This window comes from Elaeis guineensis, chromosome 4, assembly GCF_000442705.2.
Source record: "Elaeis guineensis isolate ETL-2024a chromosome 4, EG11, whole genome shotgun sequence".
Lineage (NCBI taxonomy): Eukaryota > Viridiplantae > Streptophyta > Magnoliopsida > Arecales > Arecaceae > Elaeis > Elaeis guineensis.
Window position 1 is genome coordinate 2,274,103 of NC_025996.2, and position 10,920 is coordinate 2,285,022.

Here is a 10,920-nt window from a genome sequence, read left to right on the forward strand (position 1 = left end):
CAGTGGACATGAACTTCAATATAATTGTGTACATATTGAAGGCAAAATCACCATATTGTTTTATTGTACCATTAAGAGCTATTATATAGAAAAAATATCCCACCTCTGTTTTCAGGAGTGGAATAGAAAAATATCCCCCTTTCTTATCTTCTTAGTATCTTAAAAAAACTCATCCATTTGAATTCGACGCCTGTTTGTACTCCCATATTTTATTATTATTATTATTATTTCAATGTCGGGAGTCTACGGTACACCATCTTTTCCCGGAAGGTTAGGGAAGGATTGAGCCTCTGTCATTCGAATCCACCAATGGATCAACCACTGGATGCTTTGAGATCTGCATAGATGGATGCATTGCAGAGTTCGGAGTGCTCTCAGATCTCTGGGTGGGTAATCAGACGGACAATGGGCACGTGAATTACCTTTGCTTACAGTGTAATTGAAGGACCATGGACATGTAATTGGAGGACTATGGACATATGTGGTGGATGCACGACTTGAATTGCTCTACCTTTCCCTGCAATGCAATTGAAGGACTATGGACATGTAATTGGAGGACTTTGGACATATCAGGTGGATGCACGACTTGAATTGCTCTACCTTTCCCTGCAATGTAATTGAAGGACTATGGACATATAATTGGGGGACTTTGGACGTACCAGGTGGATGCATGACTTGAATTGCTCTACCTTTCCTTACTATGTAATTGAAGGACTATGGACAGGTAAACCAGTCCTCTTTGCCGTAGATATCAAACACCCGGCAAGTGAATCGAATCTAAATCTTCATCAGGATAATAGATATAGGCAAAGTCTTTTTAGCCTTCCTCAATTCTAGACACTGCTAATCAAGTTGCCAAAATTGATGAATTGTTGGAGCAAGATATAACCATGGCCTTGAAACAGGGTCAACACTATCTTCAGGTTTCCTGCATTATGAAACACAATTTAGTTCAATACTAGCATTGATTGTAATAGGTCGCGGAGTTGAGACAGTCTCCACTTCCACTTCATATACCAAACTCAAGCGTCCACTTCGATCACCCATAGTTCATGCACTAATCAGCAGTGGGCAATTAAACAAGGTGATACATACGAGGTAATCATGTCCGACCAATCATGGCAATCTTGCTCAAACACCCATAGACGATCCATGCACAAACAAAAGTAGATATTTAGTCAGATCCTCAAATGCAACACACAAACTAGAGAGTCTAAGCACATAGTTTGACTCGGCCTGGGTTTGGGATGCCTAATTGATGCATATTAGGGATTGAATTTAGATAACGTGCATAGCTCATTAATGTACCTTTGGATGCATTGATCCACCAATTTGCTTCAGCAACATATTTTAACTTGCTTGCAAGCAACTTATTCTAGCATCAATTGCCTTGGATAGCTCTTTTCAAACCATTTATAACCACTTTGTTTGGGAGAAATTAAAAAAAAAAAAAAAAATATATATATATATATATATATATATATATATATATATAGAAGAGAGAGAGAGAGAGAGAGAGAGAGAGAGAGAGAGATACCTCTACCAGTCTGGATGATTTTAACTTAGATCTTAGAAGTTTAAAAGTATTAATTAGCCACAAATATTTTTAATTCATTGCAATGTAGTCTAATTATGTATTTCTATTGGCAAAACATTATCACGTGAGGATCATATGATAATTAATTTTTTTTATAAAATTTTAGAACTTCCTTCCTACCAACTTTGCAAAAGTCTGTTATTTTGGTGAGAATTCAAAAAATGGAAAGAAAAGTAACACTTTAAGATGTATGCTAGCGGATGAATGATTTTGTCCTTTAAGATCTATGTAGGTGGATAGATGATAAAAAATAAAATGTCCTAAGATTCATACAAATGGATAAATGATTGAGGATGGAGTGCTTTAGATCTATACAGCCAAAAAATGATAGAGGCAGTACTTTGAGATCTATGCAGGTATATTAATGACAATGGATAAAGTATTTTGAGATCTGTGCATGTGAATGGAGGATAGAAGATTGAGTGCTTTGAGTCTATACAGATGGATGGATGATAGAGGATGGAATATTTTAAAATATATATACAGATAGATAGATGATAGAGGATGGACCAGTTTGAAATTTGTGTAAGCAGATGGATGGTAAAGAATAAAGCACTTCAAAATCCATGCTGATAGATGAATGACAGAGAATGAAGTGCTTTAAAATCTATATAGATTGATGAATGATAAAGGATGAAGTATGTTAAGAATTGTGCAAATAAATGGATAATAGAGAATGGAGCACTTCGAGATTTATGCAAGCAGATACATAATAGAGGATGGAGTATTTTAAGATTGTGCGGGCAGGTGAATGACTGAAGATGTATTGCTTTAAGATCTATGCAAGTAGATGGATGATAGAGGAGGATAATTCTTTAGATTTATGCAAGTGAATAGATGATAAAATACTTATTTAATTACTATTGGGGGTGTTTGGTTGGAAAGATTGGGGGTCTAGAATTGGAATTGAAATGGGTGACTCTCATTCCAACCGTTTGATTGGAGGAGTCCCATTCTGATTCCGATTCCGGGATGGAATGGGAATAGCTCAATCTATATAAAACACAATCCTATTCTTCTCTATGGATTCAATTTTTATTTCAATTTCGATTCCGATTTCGATCACGAACCAAATGCTTCAGGAGATTTGGCCATTCCGATTCCAAACCATTTCGATTCCATTCCGATTTTGATTGTGAACCAAACACCCTCTTAGAGTACTTATCACAGCAGAATAAGAATCTTGGTTGCAAAAAAACTACTAAAGGCAGATTGCGCACCTTTTGTTTTCTCGACCTCAAGTATAATGCCCTTATATATATATATATATATGTGTGTGCGGGCCGCACGCGCTCGTGCGTGCATGTATTATATTTTTGCTATTTTTAGGGGGTGTTTGGTTCATACTCGAAATCAAAATGGGAATGGGAATGAGAATGGCTTGGAATCGGAATTTGAATGGCTAAATCCCCGAAGCGTTTGGTTCGTGATCAGAATCGAAATCGAAATTGAAATGAAAAATTGAATCCATAGAAGAGAGTAGGGATTGAGTTCTATATAGATTGACCTATTCCCATTCTACTTCGAAATTGAAATCGGAATGGAACTCCTTCCAACCAAACAGTTGGAATGGGAGTTACCCATTTTGATTCCGATTCCAAACCCCACTTCCCCCAATCAAACACCTCCTTAGTTTTTTCTTTCCCTAAAAAAATCTTCCAAGTCTCTCTCTTAAATATGACATCTCTCTCGTAGCAATTTTCAATGTGTGTACCGATTTTAGTTGCTGTCTTAACTGATACCATAGTAGAGCAGTGGATTTGGCCTATAGTTGCTGATATGTTATAAATCATGTGGAAGGTAAAGAATGAAAGGTAGTTTCAATCATGTTTTACAACACCTTTACAATGGTTAGATAAGTCCTCTGTTTTCTTCAAGGTCTCAGGTCTGCTAATCATGTTGTTGGCCTTAGCACACGGGTCCAAGTCTCGAGGTGGTGTATATTTTTCTCCCAACCATTTACTTCTCCAATTTATATTGCATGATTGCCCCCCTCCCTTGAGTGTTCTCAAAGCCAATTTTGATGGATCTGTGTCTCATGATTGTGCAGCTACAAGTTTTGTTATCATAAATCATAATGGCACTTTAATATATGGACAGATTACTCACATCTTCCATTTTATATGCAGGAGTGATAGCAGCTTGAGCTTAGCTTGGGATTACTATTTTGCAATTTGGAGCCCAGCAATTTTGGTTAAAAGGTGATTCTGCGACTATACTCAGTTTTTGGCCTTCATGTATCAAAAAAAAAAAAAATCCAATGTATTGCCAAAAAAAAATCTCAATAAATTGGATCTCTCTCAAATAATCTCTCCCCTTTTTATGTTCATGTTTCATTTTATATTTTAAATATTTGTGCATAATATATGCAAATAATAGTTGATAGTGTTTAAGGTGACTCACATTTACCACGAGAAAAATGAAGCAGCAGATTGATTTGTAGCTTAGGGTTTATTGGGAGACTGTTGTTTTATGCTGTACAACTCTCTCCTCATAGTTTGAATTCATCTTGAATGCTGATGTAGGTTCCATGGGGTTTGTAAGACTGCAATTTTTTCAATTTTTGGCCTCCATGTATCCAAAAAAAAAAAAATCCAATATATTGCCAAAAATCCAAAAAATTGGATCTTTCTCAAATAATCTCCCTCCTTTTTATCTTCATAGTGTGTGCCAAGTAAAAGTAACCGTTAATAATACTTCTGTTGAGAGAACGCTAATGAGATTATGAAAACCAAGAAATTGCATTCTATTGGTGCGTTTAGGCTTACGCTGGGCGAGCCTCCAGCTGCAGCTGCACACGCTAATCACCTCGTGATGCAGGCAAATTGAGGCTCCGGGATATGGTATTCGGTGTGCATCCGCAGGCCAAACAATCTGATGGCGTCTATACCCGTCACAGAGAAGCTAAAGGCCTAAGCTCCTATTAAAGTTGGCGTTCCATGCCCAACAAGGCAATAACCCGTTTAATATTCCCGATGTCCATCACCGATCGCAGCGAGAGAGACAGTGGGTTTGGACGGCCACTCTCCGCCTTCTGCACGTAGCTCCCCTCCCCAAAAGATCTAAAACCCTAAAACCCAACGGAATCTGAAATCAAGAAGATATGAAATGGCGACGGCGATCCCAAACGCCTTCCGATGCCCCAGTTCTCATCCCGCCCGGAGGAGCCTCTGTTCCAGTCGCTCCGCTCGTCTCCTCCGTGAGGTAAATCCTTCGAAATTACTCTTCGACATCCTCTCCACCATGAAGTCATATTCTTTCGTCCTCTTTTTTCGGCACAACTCAATGGAATTCGCGGTCTTTACTAACGCAATGATTATGGAAATTGGTATTTGGTGGAGGAACCATATCCCCAAGTATAGCCAAGAAACTGAAGAAATCTTATAATTTTAATGCACACGATGTGCTTGATGTTCATATATTCTATGTGTTTCCACATATCTCTTCTCAGATGCATCTGGATACCTGCCAGTCGTATTTTGTCTTATCAGATAGGCCGTGAGACAAACGAAAAGGCTTTAGAGGTATCCATCTTCAGGATAGGTTTATGTCCTAACAGGGGCAGTGGTTGGTGGAGACATAATTAATATTACTTTAGTGATACAACCAAATACAGTTACAATTCTCATTTAATTTACAAGCAAGCAAACAAACATAAGATTTTATTTTATTGCTACTACAAACCCACTAAACAAGAAACTGGAAATGTAGTTGCAAATGTAGCAACTTTAATCACCTGGAACCCTAACTACTTGTATTTTCAACTACAAGTATCCAAATGCTCAATCAATCTAAGTTCTTGAATAAAAATTAGATGGTCGTGATTGATGATATAACTTAAAAGGCACTTTGCCTTTATATGCAAACACACACACACACACACGTATGTATGTTTGGTTTTCTGTTTAGCTAATCCAAAAGTCTTCTTCTTGATTTTTATTGACATGTTCAATTCTATTTTTTGAATGTTTGGCTTATTGTTTCTGTGTAATCCAAATGAACCTTCTAAGTTTGGTATTAGAAAAGATGTGTGGAATTTGTCTGATGTTTTCAATCATCTATTGGACGAGTTTCATCCCTTTCTGCTCTCACATTATTGCTAGAAGTGTGTGAGGTTTTGAATACACTGGAAGAGGAATTTGACTTAACGCACAATTTTTTTCAGTATTCTCAATTTCACCCTCCCTTCTGGTTTCTAATGCTATGTTTTGTTGGTGTTTGGGTTGTGGTTTTATTGGATAGCTTTTACGTAGTTTTTGTTCTGATAGGTTCTCTAGGGTACCTATGAGGCACTATCGGATGGTCTGCACAGCTACGTCTGCTGCAGGGAGCCTGCATGCAAATAGCGACGAAAACCTGAGGTAATAAATATGTGCTTTGAGTTCATCATATCAGCATCTGATATTACTGGAAGATTGTTTTAATTATCTATAGTATCATTGTTGTGGTTACTAGGTTCTTGGTGTGAGTCCAGTGGAAGGATTTGATATGATGAAGGCAGCCTACTCAAGAAGGCGTAAGGATGCAGAGTGGAGGGGGATGAAGCATATGTGGCAAAGTAGGTTAAGAAGGGATTCCTTGACTGGCATTGTAGTCACAGTTAGTTTTAAGGACATTGATTTCCATCTTGTTTCTTTGCATTTTCTTTATATCTATGACCCTTTTCTCCATGGTAGTGAATAAGTTTACATATATGGGACATTTACTTTGAATACTTAATTGAAAATTGTGTTTTTCCAGCTAGGGAGGGCATATGATAAAATCATGATGTCGCAGTTACAAAATCAGAAGAAGGGTCTGGCGTTTGGATCGTTTAAGGTCAAGCTCCATCCTTTTCTTCTCATCTTCTGATCTTTTCTCTTGCAATGGTAGATAAAGAAAACTTATGTTATTTGAGCCTATGATTGGCTGGCAATGATTGCTACATGCATGATTTTCTGATTTTTCTGGAGCTAAGAGGGGTTTGCAACTCTGCTATTTCTTTACAGCAGATTGACATTAATGCCATGGAAGTATTTTCTGTTGTCATCGCTTTCTCTACATTTGGTCCTGGATCCTTCTTCCATGCATTAAAGCTTTTTGAACATTTGTTTGGAAATTACAGGATTGGTTTGTGATTCGTTAATGGAACTAAGACAATTTCACCATTATCGATCACTTCATAGGAAATGCAACATCCATCATCAGCTTCTCATTCAATGACGCAATAAAATTGAGATTTTCTAAAACATGATAATAACCAGTACAATTCTCTGTATTGCATCTCTCATGGTAAGATCATGAGCCCTTTGATGGTTATGTACAAGATAATGCTCTCAGCATGTGGAAGTAATCTTGAAAGATATTCTATAAATAGATCTTTTCAAGTCTCATGTTTAGTTGGAATATCCAAGGATTAAAGTGTAGCTCTTAACGCTTTGAGCTGTTAATCCATCCTCTTGGCATATATATTTTCCAATATGATATATGACGTCATCTTGATCTCCCATGGTGGTTTAGTGGCCCCGTACATTTTCTTGCTTCTAAAGTGCAGGTAAAGAAAGAGTAACAAATTCTGCAGGAGGCGTACCATCACACCACCTTTCATGTCTGGATAATGTAGCATTGCAAAGTCCAACACTGAGCTCCACTCTTGACCTCTTTCATGATTGCATGTAAGGTATTTACGAAAGGAGAGCTAAAGCAGGAAACAAACAACTTTGACAAGGGCCGAATTCTTAGAGGTGGAGGCCATGGAATTGTCTACAAGGGAATACGGAATAACAATCATGCAGTTGCCATAATAAAATCAAGAATAATTGAGGATTACCAAAAGAAGGAATGTGGGAGGAGATGGTTATTCTTTCTCATATCAATCATAAGAATGTGGTGAAGCTCTTGGGATGTTGTTTGGAGGTAGAAGACCCTATGTTGGTTTAGGAATTCGTCGCCCATGGAACCTTATTCCAATTAATCCATGACAGGAGTAGGACCTCCCACATTTCTTTGGATATCCGTTTGGAGATTGCCTTACAATCTGCAGAAGCCCTTGCATATCTATATTCATCCGCTTCCCCTTCAATCCTTCACGGGGATGTCAAGTCTTCTAACATACTTTTAGATGACAACTACAATGCAAAGGTATTGGATTTTGGACTTTGATGTTCATGCCAATGGATGCTACACAAGTTCAATGGTTACTTCAAGACCTATACAAGTTGATGAATGATGAGGTTCAGGGTGCTTGGAGATTTGTTCTAGATGCGACGCAACAATTGATATTGCAAAAAAATAGATGAAGTGGCTCTGCACTTTCATGATGAATGATGTAGATGAATCATCAAACTCGATGTGGACTACCTTAGCCACTACGAATATTTAAAAAGATTACTAAATGCAATATAGATTACTTTAACCATTATGAAAATTTAGGAGGATCACAAGATTTGATATGGATTATTTTGAACACTATAGATATTGAAGGGGTTGAATTTAGTCAAAATTTCATCATTTGGATATCGAAGTGGGTTGGTTAAATCGAAATTTTTTTTTCGAAAAAAAATTTAATCGAATATTATCTTTCAATTCGTGAAGAATTAGACAGAGCAATAAAACGTTAATTTGATATAGAAATCAAGAGGCATTTGTTGTAGGATTTTAGTATTTTTTTATAATTTTTTATATTAGTTATTTTTTAGAGATCTAGTCCTGTTTGAAGTAGAAACAAGAATCCAATCCAAATGGTTTAAGAATGGCATCTTTCCATAAATTAGGAAGAGGAATCTAACTCAAGTTGTGCAAGTATGGATGTCACTAGCATAAATAGGAGTTATATATCTCATGTTATGCGGGTATGGAGAATTAATGAATAAAAGAGGATTTAGCCTAACCGTTTAAGATGCATTTCAAGTTTTGACACTTTCAGGCAGGTGAGCTTCTTATAAATTTCTTTGAGAGTGATTAGTGGTGCATTTTTTTCTCAATGTTTTATGAAACAAAACTGGAGCTTCTTATAAATTTCTCAATGTTTTACCATAGAAAGCTCCTATAACATGTTTGTAAAGAATTCATACCAGAATGTTATTATTTGAAATGGTATAGTTACCATGATGTCAAGGTTGGGAGAGTGGTGGAGTCTAAATCCTCTTTGCCTTGGCAATTGCCCAACATGATATTTATACAGAATCAAAGAATTTATATAACATCATCAACAAGTCTTTTAGGTGGAGATTTTATGTTGTTATAAATACTATCAGAGTATATTTAACATATGGTACATGTAGACTATGATATTTTTTATTAGATTTATAATACTTATAAATGGATTTGAACTCTTAGCTTGATGGATATGGATGCAAGATTAAGATTACCTCCTGGATTCCTAATTTATATTGGAGATGTAAAATTGATTCAAAATGCAAAAATTCTTAATGTAAAACTTCTATGCACAAAAAAATCTTATGCATGTTTAAAAAAAGTGTTGTCATATATAACTTAAAAAAATGATAAAAATAATATATCCTAGCCTATATATAACACATGTTGATGGTCTTTTTTTCTGGACCACTGTACTAGTTCATTAGCAAGAGTGTCAGAGAGGCCCATCCTAAGGGTATTCAATAGATATCCACTAGTACAAGTTCTTTGGAATGAACAAATAATAAAATGTAGTAGTAGTTTGAAAATGGAAGAAACGGGAACAAAATAAAAAAGAGGAGGGAAGAGATTATTTCATTCTTGATTCTGAGTAGGTCACTTTGATCAAAATTAGAGATGATAAAATATGATTTGATTCGTCAATTCGATCCATATTCGATCGATCATAAATAGATTTGGGTTTAAGTTAAATAGATTTGGATCATAAATAGATCGATCTGTTTAACTTCTTTGATAATTGGATCGAATTTGGGTTTTAGATAGCTGATCCGTTTAATCTGTTTAATATTCAGGTTGGATTGAGTAAGATAACTCATTTAACCTGTTTAACCTATGATCTATTTAACTCAACTTGTTTGATCTGTTTAATCTATTTAATATTTATTTAACCTGTTTAACATGTTTCTGGCCCATTTAATCCAATCTGTTTAATCCGTTTAACTTGTTTGACTTGTTTAATCTAATTTGATTTATTTAATAAATAGATTAAATGGGACGGATCAGATTATCTGGTTAATAAACAGGTCGGATTCATATTTGAATTTTTGATCCGTTTAATAAATAGTCAGATTTGGATTGATGATTTTCTGACCTGATCCATATTGATCCGATCCGATCTGATTACCACTCCTAACCAAAACTAATTACATGCAATTATGCTTTTTTCAATAAGGGGGCATTTTTGTACACTGAAATACGAATCATCTCGTGGAAATTCTAACCAAAATCAAAGCCAGGAACGTGCAACTTCTCTATTTCTTGATGCGTGGCTGCTGGTTGTTGTAGAGCTCATTGTTTTGATTAATCCATTGCCTGTCCAACCTATTCCCGCTCGTGGGCTTAGCCCAATATTTGCATCTGGATTTCTTAACGAACCAGCCCACTTTCCCAAGAACACATTGTTTGTCCGTTACGTAAGGTTCATATTTGGTGGAGTTGAAGTGACTGCATAACTTTAACATTGACGCATTAACACAGCCATCACATTCTGGTCGCCTAGCTTTGTTTACAAGGTGCCCGAAGGACCTGAACAAGTAAACAAGACCTCTGAGCCACAGAAATCCAGCACCTTGTAGTTAATCAAAATCTTAATCTTCATCTGGGTGGCAGATGTAGGCAAAAAGTATTGTCACCTAATTCAAATAGGTTTGTACTAATAGGTTGCTAAAGTTGACGAGGGCAAAGGTTATCAAATCCTTTTCTATTTATTTCGTATGGAGAATGGATTGGAGGGATGGATGGATAAGAGAGGAAGAATGGTCGAGCAAGATGTAGATGGGACTCATATGTTTGGTGAAGCATAGAAGGATGGATGTGAATAATTTCTCTTCTATTTGATATGGGATGAATGAAAAGAAAGATGGATGATATTTATATGATATTTCTAATAAATTACTCTTTAATAAAAAAAAAAGAAAAAATGTTAGAGATAATTTTTCAAAAACTTAATGAAAGATAAATTTGTCAACAGTTCCCATCCATCTTTTCTACCTTATTTATCCTCCCTCTCATGATCCCAACTAAATGTAGGATTCAAGTTTGTGGTGGAAGGTAGTTACTCTACAACAGCTCCTTGCTTCAACAATGCCTTAAGAATGTGTCAAGATTACTTCAAGTTTTCGAGATGGACCAATTGCTAACTGCTAGGATATTAGAGCAGTCCTGGGTTCAACATGAGAGCATCATGT

The 10,920-nt window shown here is 36.2% G+C and overlaps 1 long non-coding RNA gene across 1 annotated transcript; it reads left to right on the forward strand.

Moving 5' to 3' along the window:
• Positions 1-4,376: 4,376 nt before the first annotated feature.
• On the forward strand, positions 4,377-6,174 carry LOC140856837 (uncharacterized). Its single transcript, XR_012140436.1, has 3 exons — positions 4,377-4,801; positions 5,866-5,958; positions 6,053-6,174. It is a non-coding gene; the product is annotated as an uncharacterized lncRNA (long non-coding RNA).
• Positions 6,175-10,920: the final 4,746 nt, after the last annotated feature.